General features: G+C 34.3%; 1 long non-coding RNA gene across 3 annotated transcripts in view; it reads left to right on the top strand.

Annotated features, from left to right (window-relative positions):
* The window catches only part of LOC148949057 (uncharacterized), a 103,655-nt gene that overhangs the window by 45,153 nt on the left and 44,818 nt on the right, over positions 1–13,684 (top strand). For 2 of the 3 annotated variants that reach the window (XR_016142069.1, XR_016142068.1), the window contains exon 1: positions 8,703–8,911. The exons of the other annotated variant lie outside the window; for it this stretch is intronic. This is a non-coding gene — a long non-coding RNA (uncharacterized LOC148949057). Of the gene's footprint in view, positions 1–8,702; positions 8,912–13,684 lie in introns of those variants that run through there. 3 annotated transcript variants of the gene reach the window in all.

Raw genomic sequence — 13,684 nt, 5'->3', positions numbered from 1 at the left:
CAATAGTAGTATATAAAACACGGGTTCTGGACAACCTAGATCAACCCATCAATTTACCCCCTTTTCAATTGAATTCACATCATTTCAAATGAAAATTCCAGACATTTTTAGAATTTCCCATCTTGAGCTTTAAGATCAAAACAGGTCTTATGAAATAAGAATTTTTTATTATACTACTGATAAAAACGTAACAATTTAATATAATTTAAAATTTAGTGGATAGTTCAATATCGATATCTAAATAATTTATATTATCTTTATGTTTTCTGTTAATAGCTTTTAAAATCATACCTCTATCTAATTTTTGAATTTCTTTTCAATATCAGCTGCTTTAGAATCAAAACGCTAATAGTGGATAGTTCAATATCAGTATCTAAATAATTTATAGTATCTTTATGTTTTCTTTTAATAGCTTTTAAAATCATACCTCTATCAAATTTTAAAATTTCTATTCAATATCAGCTGCTTTAAAATCAAAACTCTTTAGAATCTTTCGAATCAAAACAGGTCAACCAAGTCACCATTAAAATCAATAATAATAACGAGTCTATTTTCATATTAAGTTTTTACACATTTCATCGCTTTAATTTTCGATTCAATTCCTAGATCCAAGTCTTTTTTCTTAATAGTTTGATGGTATTTATTTTGCATTTTCATTTCGCTTAAAAGTTTCTTGATTTATTAGTAAACAATTCTATTAAAGAAATTTCCAAATCGAAAATAATTTATATATTAACATAGAGGCAGCTAATTGTTGCCCGCACACTTGATCTCAGTCTCCGTAACAAAACTGGTTAGAGCGTTAATTCAATTTTGGCAGCCTTTGAAACATTAAAAAATTGTAGTAATTCTCCTTACAGGCCAGCATGGCCAAGTTGGTAAAGTGGTAGACTGATCATCAATTGCGAACCAACAGTTCGACTCTCACTGTTCCCTCGTGTAGCAGTTGTGATGTCAATATGATCTTGACCAGATTAAGGAGTAAGAAGTAGAGGACTTCCCTCCAAACAAAAAACCATTCGGGGTTTGCCTTAGAACCCAGGCTGATGTGATATCACCAAGATAAAAAAAAAATTGATAACAGCCTGGTGGAGGGGTTTTGCAAAAGTTTAAAAAGTTTTATTTTTATTTAGTTATTTATCTAAACTGATTAAAGCACTAAACCGAGAACCCGAAGGTTCTGGGTTCAAGCACAGTAGGCAGCATATTTTTTAGTGTTTCTATATTTCAAATGAAACATAAAAAGATTAAAAATTTTATTTTAATAAATATTTGGATCATATAAACAAAGAATTTTTCTATTATAGATAGATTATGTATACTATTTCCATTATCTACGTTTTGGTTTTTTATCAATAAAACTAATTCATAAATTAATAATGAAATGACAAGCAAATAACATAATTTTTTAAACCATTCTTTTGCTGTACTTAGTTTTTCCGAATTGAATACAGACTACAGACTGAATATTCGAGAAAGTAACTCGCGAGAAATTGCAGTGTCACTTTCTGTGCAGAGAAACAAGCTATATACGCCATCTTTGTTTGAACTGTGATGAGAAACTATATTATTTTTTGTAATGATAGGATGAAGCGAATAGAAAATGATCAGCGATTAATGAAGCAAGCAATATTAACGGGTGAAAAGTAAGAAGGGTTTATTTTAAGTGTTAAACTTTACAGACTTTACGCAATATTTATAACCATTTAATTTCGCGTGTTTAAAATATTTCTCTCGAGGAAAAAACTGGAATGTATTCCTTAGATCAGTTTCTCGTTTGAATATTCAATGATTGGTGAATTGTTCGGATATATTCGTAACTAGTATTTCTAAAGAGAATGAATAAGCAGTTTTATACTCAGCCTTTCTTTCTGCTATTCTTAGGTATTTTTCAAGTATTTCAGTCAGAACTGTGCCAAGATTTAAAGAAGCAAGGGGTAACACAGCAAAAGCACAAATGTTGATAATACTGTATATTAACATACAATTTACTATCAATTACTTCCACGATTGCTTTTCTTTCTGAAAATGAACCCAGTAAATGTTATGTTGATTTGCAGGTACTTAATCTAATAACTGTTTAATTTCTATATCAGTAGTTGATCCACTTTGATAACAATTCGATTTATGCTTTGAAACATCAAAACAAAATAAAGGATGTACTGTTTTAAAATCATTGCAACTTACAATTGTTCCATTATCAACATTTTTATGTTTATATCCTAACTGTAAAAATCATTGGTAAGTGTTAGAATAGTCTTCATTGGCATCATTGAAATCACATTTAAAATCTTCTTATGGATGTTTATATCCATTTACTCTCACTCCAATTCTATTAGTGTTCATATGGTCAAATACAATGTTGTTTTGCGTATATCTGTTATCTTTTTCAGATTTCTGTAATACGACAACAATTTTAGTTGTGTAATTGAGTTCACTGACTATCCTCTATGTTAATTGTTTATCAGTCTTGCTATCACTTTTATAGGTATTACACGCTTCCAATCTTAATTCAAATGACCTGCCCTTTCCTAATGCAACCTTTAATTGTTCCACCTTCTTCGTGAATCCGGCTTCTAATTAAATCACTTGGGGTAAACTGGGATGTAATGTTGGTAACATCCATGATATATGCATTACATCTACTTTAAAATTTTGAGCTTTAGATCTTATAATTATATTAGAAAATCGTTTCTTTTTAATATAATTGGATATGTAACGCCACTAAAAACCAGATTAATATCTTGACAAAATACAAATAATCGTGGTAATTACCAGTACATACTAACCACGTAACTTTCGTTTTTTTTTATTCAATCTTTTAAATAAACCACTATTAAAGGCGTTATTTTGTTTTGTTGTAATTGTTCCACCACCTGCTGCAACAGATGTAAAGGTGCCTTCAAACTTATTTTCTGCTTTAAAGGAATCAACGGATTGGGTTTTATCTTCATGCCAAAACATAATAGTAACTGCGCTAAGACTATAGTCATCTGGAAATTCTAATAAATTTTTAACAATAGTCGTTATACCTACATAATCAATACTTTCGATACATTTTCCATTGACAATATATTCAGCATTTCTGAACAAACTAAATCCAATATTTTTTAAAGTAGCTTTATCATTATTCTCCATAATTGCTCCATCCAACCGTGTAATATTCACTTTTGCATAAAGGTAACTATCACTTGGCAGAATCCGAGATTCCACATCTTTTAAAATGAAATTAATCGTAGCTTTTTGTTTTTTACACTAATGTTTTTTGTTGTTTTACAAAACAAAGTTGTGAGACCGAGTCAAACTTTAGCTTAAAGAGTGATGGGTTGAGGAGCAGGCAGCCCCTTTCATATACGGAATAATTTCTGTTAGTTTTAATTTTTAATATCGCTCCTTATTTTCAGATAAAAAAAACTTGTTTTTTTACTTAATTTCTGAACGTTTTTGAGTGAATGCAGCTTTTAGTTTGGCTTTGAGAGGTTTTATTGACCGTATTTCTTTGGGGAAAAAAAATGAGCGTGGGAGGGGCTCTAAGTGCCCTCCATTTTTTGGGAGGGCTACTGGTTCGCGATATACTAGGACCACTGGTTCGATACGATAATACCTGGGAAAAAAACAAAAACAAACAAATAAACACGGATCCTTGATCTTTCTTCTGGCAAAAAATACAAAATTCCACTTTTTTGCAGATAGGAAGTTGAAACCTCTATAATAGGGTTCTCTGACGCGTTAAATCTGATGGTGTAATTTTTATTTAAGTTCTATGAATTTTTGGGGGTGTTTCACCCCTTTTCCGAAAATAAGGCAAATCTTCTCAATTTTCTCAAATTTTCTCGAAAACAAGATACATTTTGATGGGGTTGACTAGACTTGATTAAATTTATATATTTAAAATCAGCCCAAAAATCCAATTCTTTTGATATATCTATTGGTATCAAAATTCCGTTTTTTAGAGTTTTGCTTACTATTGAGCTGGGTCACTCCTTACAGTTCGTTACCACAAACTGTTTGATTTATACATTTGCAATTTTGAATGATAATAATTCCATAGTTATTAAAGGTTAGCAAAATACATTTATAACTATATATTTATTATGCGCATTTTTTTAATCTTTCTATTCCAACTTTTTCTTTTGTTCTATATTGAACTTACTTTTCTCAGAAATTTCTCTCAGCTCTCTCTCTCTGTCAGTATCTTTATACCAACTTCTGAAGTTTTTACGTTTCATTGAATTTGTGGTGACTGATATAACTTAATAAAATATTTGGCACCCATTTCTTTTTTTTAGCTTTTATGTCCTTATAGTACAAGAATAATAAAATATGACCAGGAACAAATTGATAAAGTAATGCTTTCTTCTCTATCCAGACCGGAAAAAAATCGTTGAACAGCATATCCAAAATCCCCATCTCTAACTCGTTGCAAAATTTGTTGTTTTTTTTTTGCCGATTTTGTTTATTAATTTTTTGTTTTTTTTTTGGAAAAAAAGAAATATCACGAAACTGGTGTTTGATATCTCTTTCTGTATCAGATCTAAAAGCTGAAATGATATCTGATGTTAGTTTCTCCGAAATGACAAAAACTAAATCAGAAATACTCTGTTTTTGAACAAAAATGAACAAATTTTAACGTTTAGGTAAAAAAAAACAAGCGTTCGATAGAAGTTTTTAGATCAGTTTTGAGTTGACAAACTAGGTTTTCTGAGATACTGCAAGATCTTTTTTTTCGCAGGCATTTGAGATCAAAATCCATTCACCTTCTTTACCGTAAAAATACGTGGTAAAAAGTATTTGTAATAAAACGTAAGAAAATTGCACATCTGATTGATCAAAGGAACAAAAATCACGGGGAAAATTAAATCACAGGCTTAAAGCTCATCCTCAGAAAATTCATCTTCTTGACACTTCGCGTTGGTGCACGAAAATCATCTACATACTTCACAAGCTATGGTGCATTCCAGGCAATTTTTCTTGCAGGAGCATCTCTTACTGTCTCAACTATCTGCTCGGCAAGAACAATTCACTGTCTTTAGAAGATGAGGAGGAGCAGCGGGGAGATCCGTCATTTTTGGCTCTAAAACTTCGTTGCCTTGAAGATTCTATCCCCAGCTTAGGGGGTAAATCGTGTCCCCTAGCCAAATCTGAACCTGGCTGTAGACTCGGAACGAATGATACTTCGCTGCCATCATAGTCGGAGGCAGCTCTTGTGGGTGTATGAATGAGGTGGCAGTATTGACTTTCCTCTGGAAAACTTGGTTCCTGGAAGTGTCAAAACTAGGCAGATCCTGGCAGTTGTAGAGTATCAGCAAATCCTTCTTTCCAGCTGCAGCCATCTCATCATGAGATGCAGATTTTGTGGTAAACAAGGTACCCGTGTCTCTGAAACTTGAGCTGGATAACAATAGCTGAAAAGCTTTTCCTTTTCCAATGCCATAAAGGTGCGATGTTGTGTCGCAACTCAGTATGGCGTGACAGAACGGCATCAGCTGGCAAACTTTTGATCGTAGCTTGTCTTTTGTCTAACAAACATCCCAAGCTGAGAATTCACTTCAGAATTTCACTTCCGGTGGGAAGTAAACTCAATTTGAACTCGTATCTACATGACATATGAGGAGTACGAGAACCTCCGTGTGATCAGCAACCACAATGGTGTCGCTATGAAGTGCAGTTTCCGTAGCCTTATTTGCTATGTCTAGATCAGCATCTCCTTCAGAGAGGAATACATCGCAGACGCTGGCTACTAGAGCGTTTGCAAGAATATTCAGAAAACGCGATTTGTTCTACTTGCATGAAAGAAACTCCTCTTTCTTCATGCAGAGATTCATGTCTTCGGTAAATAACACTTCGCGGCCGACTGATACACGGGGATATTTTTTGGAAGTAATGAATGCACGAAGATATGATAGCCTTGTATGTGGGAGCGACCTTCCACGGGATCTGATAGAGAAGGGTGCCCCCGTCTAAGACGAAGCTGGCAATTCCCACCGGTCTTGGGGACTAATCATCAAACCCACATGACTGATATACTGCTTTTGCTAGCTCGGGCTTGTTGGCCTTTTGGATGAATCCGTTTCCTTTGAAATGAGCAGGAGGAATAGTACAGAGCTCAAACTCAAAATAATCTTCCTTGAGACTAGACCTCTGGGCAACGATAATGAACCTTTGAAAAAGTAGCACTGGGTCTATTGACGCCATCTCAGAAGAGCCCGACTTTTTTGTAGTCATCAGAGTCACTTGGTCTTTTTTTAAAGACGTGTTTCTTCAAGGTCTTTTCTGACATTTTGTCTAAGATTTTCTTCCCAGCAGATTCGGCTTCGTCAAGATTTACGTTTGAAGACGAACTTACTTAATTTGCAACGTTTCTCAGTTGTACATTGCCTTTGAATGGGGATGACGCTTCGAAGAAATCTACCAGCTTCGCGGTATCTTCACAGTCACGAGTTTGTCTGTTCACACTCAAGTCACGATGCTGCTCGTTTGTAGAGTAGCTGATATTCGTTAGGTTCTGCATCAACAGGTTGAGCTCAAGACACGCCGGCCTCGATAGGACCCAAATCCCTCTCTGTTCTTCAGTATTGCCACCACCACCAGTGAGTCCTCTCGATGTCCTTATGCTTCGTATGTACCCTTGTTCAATAACTAAGTCTGCTGAGAGGCCTTCCCAGCGTCGATCTGACCTTCTAATCGTGTGTCCTTACTCACTGAACATCTGAAACATTTTTGGGTGACGACTGGGAAGTTTACTCATCTCTTGGATGTACAGACAGACAAATTTCACGTAAAGGCTGTGCCCAGATGTGGCTAGGTAGGGAAGCATTTGTGCTGCAACCTGCAAATGCAGGTCCCATAGGCCCAGTCTCTTGGCACGTATAAACTTCAGAAGCTTTTCAACCATGGCAAGGTACTGCAGGCAGAGCTTTGCTGTTCAGTGATCTCGTAGGTCTTCAATCTTCTGTTTGATAAAACTTTCCATTAGCCCCAGCTCTGGTGCTTCATATAGGTCTCTGGGGGACATTGTTCCCTCAAGGATGTCGTTGAAGAGTTTCTCAAGGCCGAAAGTATCCAAAATACCCGCATCTTGTCCTAAAAGATGAACTTAGAGAGCTGAGCTCACAAGAATGGGAGCTCTAAAGGCTCTAGAAATCGCTTTCCCAGAGAGTACATGTGGTACCGTTGCCAGTGCATATACTATTTCCAAGATTTCTTTGAGTCCACTGCCTTGCATCAGGTGCCCTATGCATCTGACGAAGCTCATCATCAAGTGAATCTGCCAACTGCTGCAAGGACATGCAGGCCATGTCCTGATTAAGGCTATGTTTTCAGTTCATTTACAATTTTGGTAAGAAAGAACCTACCCTAGCATTTATATCAATAAACTACAAACCTGAATTAGATTATTTGTACAATCCGGAGCGGAGATAACTTGCTATTTGCATAAGACTGCAGCTCAGTTGCCACAAGATGGCGTTGAGAACGTGTGTAAAGGTAATCACGCTAGCTGGAAAAGGTCTGGATGTATACTGAAAAAAGACAAACGAACGGACAAAAAAAACTCACACAAAGAAGGATATCACGGTTATCAATTATTTTTTTTTCCAAAAATAGCGAAATTTTGCTATTTTTTTTAATAAAAATGAATTTTTACATTTTATTTGACGTCTATAAAAAAAACTAACGTCAGAAACGGTTTCAGCTCTAAATTCTGATACAGCTAAACATATCAACCACTCATTTCCTGACACTTCATTTTTTCACGAAAAATGAAAATTAATTTAACGAAAATAGCAAGAAAAAAAACAAATTTCGCAACGGGTTAGAGATGGGGATTTTGGATATGTTAATCAGTGCTTCTTTTTTTTCTATTATGAACCTGCACACAACAATTAAATATTTATGGCCACACTCTTTATTTCCCTAGTAGGGGTCTTTCCCTAGCATAATAGGCTACTTATTTGTACTAAATCAGTACAACAATCTTGTACTAATCTTCTTAAGTCAGTTCAGTATGCCCGTGTATCGAAGTCTAGCCGACTCTATTCAATTTCTTTTACTTCACTTTTGCCTGACTAACAAAAAACGTATTAGTAACCACGGTTTATTTGTCCAACTTGAACCCTTTTTTTATTATTTACTTCAGTGCTGCTTTTCAAGGGTTTTTCAAGTCTTTTTCAGCAGTAGATTCCCTTTTTTCAGTACAATAGGTATTTTTTAAGCCAATATTCATGTCTCCTGTTTTATTTACTAGATTTTTCAAGCCAAAAATATTCCTTATGTTTCCTTTTATATTCCCAACGTTCCTCCATGTTTAAGGGATGAGAAGTTGTTTATTGCCACAACCTGTATTTTTTTATTATTTAAGTTTCTCCGTCCAAAAGTGTTTATTTAATTTTCTAAAAGCATTGTATTTTCTGTTTGATTCTAAGAGCCTTCCTAATCAAGTTTTACGTGACATATTTCTAGCCCTCATTTGTTCACAAAAATGCAATTTTTTTGAACACACGATGTATTGGTTGTAAATTTTATTCTACCTTCAATTGCGATTGTATTCGCCTAAGAGATAGAAAACAATTTTTTTGGCAAGCTAAATAGCCTCTTGCATACGATTGGCCTCTGTCTACAGTTTCTTGATAACTTCTAATCTGGGAAAATACATGAAGTAGATTTTCTTCATTTTTCTATGTTATTGATATGATTGTTTAATTTTGTGAAATCAGTGTGTTTTTCACGTTCTGCTTACCACTCGTTAGGACGCCTGGTAGCTTGAGCAAAGTATAATCTAATCTGACACTCTGGTTGCAACCGTCTTGATTTTTTTAGTGAAATTCTCCGTTTGTGTCAAATTTTGGCTTTGATTAATTTATTTATGTTTGGCTATTTTTAAGGGATGTTATTGTTGAATATTATCTCCTAGGTAAATTTTTGCTTATAGCTTATTCTTCTATTGCTTTTGGTTTCTTTTACCTAGCATTTTTTTGCTTTTTAAAATTATCCCAAGTTTCGCTTTAATCTTTAGAGCGCTTAAATATTGCTTTTAATTTTTCATTTTATGTTTAGTAACTATTAAACAAATTAATATAATAAATTGTAACTATTTATAATAAGATTACAGCCAACTTTTACACTTATTGCCATTAATATAAACCCTAGCTGAAACCTAGGGTTCAGCTAGTTAGCTTCGCGAAACCAGCAGTTATCACCTATATAAATTTATTTTTGCCTATATAAATAGCTTATATTTCTTTTTAAATCATAATTTTTTTTTGGATCGGGTGATGTAATTTTTTTCACTATACATATCAAACGAATGGTCTTTTAATGCTGATTTTGAATATATTCAATTGATTAACTAGACCCATCAAAAGTTGCAAAGCAATTCTTAATTACTGAGATAGAAAAGGTGACGTCACTGTGTAATTGTTCCCGTCATAATGTTTCCATTTGGTTCTTGGAGACAATCTACTTGTAGGCTAAACCTAATACATGGGGCTTATTAACTTTGCTCTATAGGAAATATGTATTATGAAGAAAACTTTGACGTTATTAACGTGTAGACTAAGAAAAGTGTAGATATTTGTATAGTCTTTTTACACGTTTTCTTTTTCAAAGATTAATATTACTTGAATCGAATATTAGTCAACTGGGGGGCGTTGCTAGTTCTTCCTATCTCTGTTCGCGTTTGTTCTTATGGCTTTTGGAGACGTACTTATTCTTCCTTATAATATTGAGAAGTCTTTCCTTGACGCTTCACGCTCTCTTCCTCTTGACGCTTCGCATATTGCATTAGCGATTTGGCAACTTGAGCGGCCGAAGTTGGAACTTTTTGCTTAATTTTTGGTTTTAACCTTTCTCCGCAGTTTTTCTCTTAAATTATTTTTCTTTGGGGTACCAGGCATCGGCATATCCGTTTCTGTAGAAGAATTGTCTGTTTCAAAGGCTGTTAGCTCTATTCTTGTACCTGGAGTTTGTTCACAAAGACATTTCGGTGTCAAGACTGCAGATGAGTCTAGTTTATGAAATTTAGACAATTCTTGTATTTCTTCCATTTTTTTCTGCTTCTTTAATTTTATTCTCTTGCTTATTATTTCTTGAACCGCTAGGTTGTCTTTTGAATTCTTCTTCGTCACTTCCGTCGCTGCTATCAGATAGGTATTGAACTATACTCCTTTTCTCTTGTTGGTTGTGTAAAGTCTGTAGCCAAGATCGGACCATATTATTATTATTATTATTATTTATTTTTAACCCACACTATACAGAGGTACATACGTGGAGTATCACGAGGAAAAACACAAAAAATGTGACACAAGACAATATATAAATCAAAGATTACCAATTACAGTATAACACATAATAATTTAAAAGAAACGAGAGCAAAAAAAAAATAACGTGAAAGGAGGGGGAAAAGAGGAAAAGAGACAAAAAAACTGACAACTTGCAGAATCTAATAAGCAGGCATTAATATTATCATTATTGGATTTTTACTCGCTCTTTACAAATCTAAATTGTAGAATGACCAAACAGAGAAAAACAACTAAATAAATAAAAGAAAAATAACTTACGACTGAAAAAAACTGATAAGGTGATGGTGCGGAGAAAAACGGATACAAGCAGTATTTGAAAGTTTTCTGTGTAGTGCTTCCAGTTTTTAAGTAATATTAGAAACAATAAATTTATTAATAATTACCAGGTTTTTGGTCCAAGGTGGAAGAAACAACAAAAATTTACAAAATCTAAAATAATTAATCCGGATTCTTTTTAACTCATTTTTCTTCAGAAGGAGAAAAATTCCAGAAGCAAAAAGAATTGAATGGTCACAAAAACTTGAGTAGAGCTTGGCTAACGCGACTTTATTATTTTTACCTCTATTGGCAACAATCTTAGCATATCCTAATTTAATTTTCATATTAATATCTGAGACTGTGCGCTGGCGCAAGCTTGGAAGACTATTAGTAATAGAAATACCGAGCCATCGAAGAGAATTTACGAGAGGGATAGTAAAGCCATTACAGCAAAGGGAAGTACTAGAAATGTTATTGAAAGAAATAAATTTACATTTATCTACATTAAGAGAAAGGCCGATGTCTGAAAAAGAAGTGGCAACACGAGAAACCATGTTAGATAAACCAGTTTTAGTACGGCTTATAAGAAGCAGATCATCAGCGTAAGCCAGGTAGGAAACATCAGAAAAACCGGAGAGATAGGTAGCCGAAATCTTTGCCAGAACTCCTGAAATACATAAATTAAATTCCTGTCTGGAATTTTCCTGTCTGAAATATACTCTTTCCATTCTTCCCCTTTATTTTGGTAGTTAAAAAGGTCATAAATCTGACATGGTTTCCTTATACATATGGTTGCAATTTTTTCGTCTTTCTCTTCATCTGAAGAAATAGCTTCAGATTTTCCTGGTTTTGAAAAAAAATTCTTGTTTCATTCTGCTATGATGCACTACCTCTTCAGTTTTTCTATATTGGTGCTTCAAAATATACGCTAAGTTATTTGGTAGTACCTTTACTATTCTAAAGGTCCTTCGGTTTTTTGGTTTTAATTCTTTGTTCCTTCTAGGTTGGTTTTCTGTACATAAACCAATTCTCTTGAACCAAATTTTGTCTTCTTTTGACTTTTCTCGTCATATTTTTATTTTTGTATTTTCTTTACAACTTCCACATTCTCTTTAACTTGATCCATAGCTTTTTTCATACGCATAAACATTCCCTGTTTATTAGATCTAGATTGCAATATTTTCTATAATTTTCTATTTCATCCATACACATTCTTGGATCCCTTAAATGTTGTAAAAAAATGGTGTTTCCTTCAAAAGAGGTGAATGAGCCGTTTTCATTGCAAAGAATACCAAAGATAAATAGTCATGCCTGTTTTCGCTTTCCTTCCTTGCGTGTATTCCCAGCATATAAGAAAGCTCCCTATGTTTTAGCTCAATTTTTCTGTTTGAAGAAGCCATGTATGCGGAAGTATACCAGCGTTTTATATCCAAATATTCCGTTATTTGTCTAATATTCTTTTCCATAAGGCATAGGTCATCGTCACTAAGTATGGTCCGATGGAAAATTTCATGTTCGAAAAATAGGCGGTTTACAATAACTTTTGCTATGGTACTGGCTTTTTTGTCTTTAATTGGGAAAACGTACAGATATAAATTGAAATGATCCACTATGGATAATACACAGCAGTTCCCTTTCCTGGAAACTGATAGACTTCCACCTGTCCACCAAATGTCTATAGAAATTAATTTTCCTATCCCTGGAGAGTAGGGTATTGACCTAATCTTGCCCTAAGCATCTTTGGTGGCGACTTTCGCTTGGTACATTTTTGACGGCTTTGTATGAAGGTCTTTACATTGGATTACATTTTTGGAAAGTAAAACTTTCCCTCTGTTCGTCCAATCGTCTTTGCTTCTCTCATATGACATCCGCTTTTTACATGTGCTATCTGTAAAATATGTCCCTCAAGTCATTTTGGAATTACAGAAATAATTTGTAACTCATTTTTTATACTCCTGGGGCGCTCTATAATATCTTATTAAAAGATTTTCGCTTTCGTCTAAATCAAAATTATCTATTTCTTTAAGAAAATATTTGAAATGTTCTGGAATTACTTTCCTCCTTAATAAAAAGGATTTTGTGGCTACCCAAAAATCATCTCTATCTTGGTGCAGCGAAATATTTCTATTTGACAATATTTCCACATCGACAAGATCACTTTGGATGGTGGTTGTCAAATTTTCGTTCCCTTTGGGTACCGTAGTAAATAATCTGGTAAAATTTTGGTACTGTCTTTTATATATCGGGTTATATGAATACGCTTGAAGACGGAGAACCCATCTTGTCAGCCTTACTGAAGTATTTTACATTTTATGCAACCAAATTAGCGATTTCTTATCTAAGCACAAAGTAAACTTTTTCGCAAGCAAAAACTGGCGAAAATATTGGGTAAAAACTACAACAGCAAAACATTCTCTTTCAACCATTGAATATTTTGTTTCTGCCTCTTTCAGAGATCGGCTGGCATTTCCACACAGCAAGCGTTCGATTCTGCTTATAGAAGAACTTTAGCAAAGGTTTTATCCTTGTATGGTATACCAGACAAATACATTAAAGTGATGAGTGCTATGTACGAGAATAACACTGCTGCGGTTAAGGTAGGCAATGAGGTTAGCAGCTGGTTTTCCATTAAATCAGGAGTTAAGCAGGGTTGTGTTCTATCCCCCTTTATATGGATTATTTTGATTGACTTTGTATTAAGGAGCACAGGAAAGGCAATGGGAGACCAGGGAATCAAATGGGGAGGAAAAAGTCTCCTAGACTTAGATTACGCTGATGATTTAAGTATCTTAGAGGAAATTGTGAATAAAATGAATGAATTTTAGAGGTTTTGCGAGTTCAGGGTGCTAGAATAGGTTTGAAAATTAATATTCAGAAGACTAAGTCACTAAAGCTCGGAATAAGTGAAGATGAAAAGGTGACGTTGGGTAATAAAAAGATTGATCAAGTGGGGAGTTTCACTTACCTTGGTAGTATTATTAGTAAATATGGTGGGAGCAGTGAAGATGTTAAAAGTAGAATATTAGAAGCTACAGTGATGACAGTAGTTAAATATAGCTCTGAAGCATGGGTGCTTATGAAGATTTGCTAGATATTTTCCAGAGAAATTGCTTAAGGATTGTTCTGGG

Source organism: Artemia sp. Qi Xiang Cuo, chromosome 8 (genome assembly GCF_049724085.1).
Source record: "Artemia sp. Qi Xiang Cuo chromosome 8, ASM4972408v1, whole genome shotgun sequence".
NCBI classification, from domain to species: Eukaryota; Metazoa; Arthropoda; class Branchiopoda; order Anostraca; family Artemiidae; genus Artemia; species Artemia sp. Qi Xiang Cuo.
This window is presented reverse-complemented; position numbering and strand designations above follow the sequence as displayed.